Consider the following 3658-nt stretch of genomic DNA (forward strand, 5'->3'; position numbering starts at 1 on the left):
AACTGATATTGTAGATTTTTGGGAATAAATATAAAAGAAAGATAATTTTAATATCCTCAATTTTCTATTATTGGCAGTCAGTTTATGTAACATAAATACCACAATTTAACCTAAGGTTTTTTTAAAGGATTTAACCTAAGTTTATAACACGAAGGAGTTACAGTTAATAAATGGATTTTTTAAAGAGATCCGAACTATTAATTATTAGATTTTCTATTTTTTTCCTTAAAAAAAGAAAAAATTATAAGTAGATAGAAGTTGACGTGTAATCCTACCAAATTACCAATTAAAGACGCGACACAATTAGAATATAGCTACATAAGCATAAGCTGAATTTGGTTCTTAAAGTTTGTATTCAAAGAAAAGAGAGATATGTAGCTTTATACTCTCCCCCATGGGATAACCCACTCCTCCTTTTGGCCCCGGGAACAACAGTAAAGAAATTGATTCCAATTAGGTTAAATACTGCAACTCTATCCCTGTAAATGCCATTGGTGCTATTAATGGTGATTAGGATTACAAACTCAACCAGTGGTTTGGAACAAAAGTCTAGTTTATGAAGATAGTCATGAACTTATACAAATTTCATTGCTTTGCGGCACAATTTCACCTTGTGTGTGCTTTATGGAGATAAGAACCTTATAAAGGTGTGAAAGGTTGGTTGTTTGGAATCTTTTGTTCTTCAATTTTATGCGAGGTGAAACTGTGAACAATTATTAACCCATACTAATCATAGTTATTCCTCTTCTCTAGGTATTCAGTTATGATTCTGATGATAGGCTGCCTAATCTATGTGAGGATTCTTGGTTTTCCTAGGAACCACACAAGGGGAGGTGGCATAAATGGGATCCATAGATAGACATGGCTCGGTAACTCATTCCAGGTAAGATTTGCCCATTTGCATATATGTTCTTATACTTTAAGATTTTGCAAACATTGATCTAAGATTTTCTCCACAAGTAAACATGGACTTTTTCATTCATAAAGCTAAAAGTTCTTATTGATCTCGAATCTAACATAAGGTTTTTAAATTGAAAAATTGTTTCAGGTTGATAAGGTTGCATACCGTCCATCTGTCCGTACCGAAAGACTTATTCCCAGAAGGCATAAATCTGATGTCTCTATTGTTAGGTATAGGAGGGGCAGAAATCGGTCTTCACTTGTGAGAGCAAACAACCCAAACCGTGAATTTGGTAGACTTAGAAGATGTTTAAGATCTAAAGGAAGACAGATTAAAGCAACAGATTCAATCGTTTGGGTGATTGGATTTGATAGGTGCAAGTCCATGTAACAATCTTGCTGGTAGAATTGACTCCACCTCCACCATGATGGTTTAGAGGGTAAACAATCTTGGATCCTTTCAAACCAATTATGAAAAGAAGCACTACAAATTATTGATGTTGTGTCCTAAGCACCAATATACCTTAGGTCTAACATTAATGAATTAATATGAACAAAAGGATTGTAGGAGATCCAAAGAAGACATGTTCGAAAGAATATCGAAAACAGGTTCAAATTTGCTATATTCTTCCGCTCCCGAGATCTTTGCAAGCACTGTTGAACAAAAACCAATCAAGGCTATGTACTATCTGGATGATAATGCTCATGTCCTGCAATTAGTTCAAACTTAGGCAGCTCTTTCAAATTCGAAATTTAGGTGCAACACAGAAGATCAAGTGTCTTTCGAAATTGGCCTTTAAAAATGTATAAAATTGTTGCCTTTTCATGCACAAGTACAAGGTAAGGAAAGTAAAAAGTCCGGGTAGAAGAAGGATGACGTGTACCCATTATGATTGGAGAGTCCAACTGAGATATTGTAGTAGAGCGCCATAGCCCAGGATATTTTTTGTTTTTTTACAAGTTTTGTTGGAGACTGATGTGACTAAAATGTGAATACTCTTCTTGTATTTATAGAGTACACCAGGAGTGAAATTGCATAGTAAATATACCTTGTCTTTGAAATTCACTCCATTTTTTTTCTATTGCGTGCTATATTATACTCCATTAGACTAATTCTTCTATTGAGAGTTAGGAACAAGTAACTTATAGAATTAGATGAGGTAATTGTTATATAGTGCAGTATAGAATTTGATCAGTTTATGGTTATCCTCGAGTATCAACAAATGACAATGCAAGTCCGGATTCTTATGAGATATTAAAAACTGTTCTAGTTACTTTAGACTTTGATATACATTCACCAACTTGGCTAATGTTTTATTAATCTGTTAGAAGTTGTATAACATATGTTTGTGTTCCTTATGCTACGGTTTTGATATAAACATGTTCGTACCGAATGCCTTGTGATCTGAATGCTGCTGGTTTGAAGTAGGATTAAAATTCGAGGATCCCACTGGCATTTGAGACCTTTGTGTTGGATTTGGAAAACAAATTACTGTCCAGCCATATTCTAATGAGATTATTTTATATTAAAAACTAGAAAGGAACTTTGACTCCTATTTGATAAACTATGTTTTAATTGTGGTTATGCCTATTATTATGGTTTGTTTGTTTACTCTAGTTGTTGGAGATATTGCGACAATTTAGCGGAAATAATTAATTAAAAATGCAGAGCATAAATAATATGACTAGAATAAATTGGACATGGAAAGAAAGGAATTGAACTTAATGTAATTACTTGAATTGAAAACTTATTATTTTTTGTTACTCAAATTTCATACAACCTAGCATCAATTCATAGACTGCTAAATACGTGTAAACATGATGCCTACAATTGTGAATGCAAGTGTATAAACATAGAATTCTAAAATAATGTGTACATGGAAATTCTAGGCTGAAAATTCTACCTGAAGAAATGGGTAAGCATTGAAATTATATATCAATTATTTTACTCTCAAGGTCTGTATTTTGCATTTAATATATAGCAGTGGCACGTGATATGGTTGGTTCCATACCATTTATTCATTATTAGGTTACTTGTTTATTTATTTATTTAATTTTTTTTATAATGGTGGATATGACATACGGGTCATTATGCATTCTATTTTTTTTAAATTAATAACAAGTTTAATTCGTAGGAACTCAAACTTATTTTTCGGAAGTGCCTTCGTAAAAATATCCGCAATCTGATTTTCAATACTGCAGTGAATCAGATTAACTTCGCCTTCGTTTTCATATTCACGAACAAAATGAAACTTGATCTTGATGTGTTTCGTTTTTCGGTGCTGAACCCGATTTTTAACAATGGCAATTGCAGACTTGCTATCACAAAAAATCGTAGTCGGTTGGTGTTGTATTTCGCCTATATCTGCTAAAATTCTTCTTAGCCATATCTCTTGATTTACCGCTGAACATGCTGCAATATATTCAGCTTGTGCAGTTGACTGCGCGACTGTTTCTCGCTTCTGTGAGATGCATGCAAATACTCGGCTACCGAGATTGAAATTGTAACCGGATGTACTTTTCATGTCATTTTCTGAACCTGCCCAATCACTGTGTGAAAAACCAATTAATTGATAAAATTTCATTGGTTTGTACCAGATTCCAAAATCCACAGTGCCTTTAATATATCTTAGCACTCGTTTTGCTGTTGTAAAATGAATTTGGTTTGTACTCTGCATAAAACGTGATAATAAGCTTGTAGCGAACATGATATCTGGCATGGTAGATGTAAGATATAACAAGCTACCGATCAGACTTC

At 33.5% G+C, this 3658-nt stretch overlaps 1 long non-coding RNA gene across 1 annotated transcript; it reads left to right on the forward strand.

Moving 5' to 3' along the window:
- The first annotated feature begins 619 nt into the window (after nt 1–619).
- LOC136202220 (uncharacterized) lies at nt 620–1360 on the forward strand. Its single transcript, XR_010674357.1, has 3 exons — nt 620–656; nt 754–883; nt 1049–1360. It is a non-coding gene; the product is annotated as an uncharacterized lncRNA (long non-coding RNA).
- The last annotated feature ends 2298 nt before the right edge of the window (nt 1361–3658 follow it).

The sequence above is a fragment of the Euphorbia lathyris genome, chromosome 8, assembly GCF_963576675.1.
Source record: "Euphorbia lathyris chromosome 8, ddEupLath1.1, whole genome shotgun sequence".
Lineage (NCBI taxonomy): Eukaryota > Viridiplantae > Streptophyta > Magnoliopsida > Malpighiales > Euphorbiaceae > Euphorbia > Euphorbia lathyris.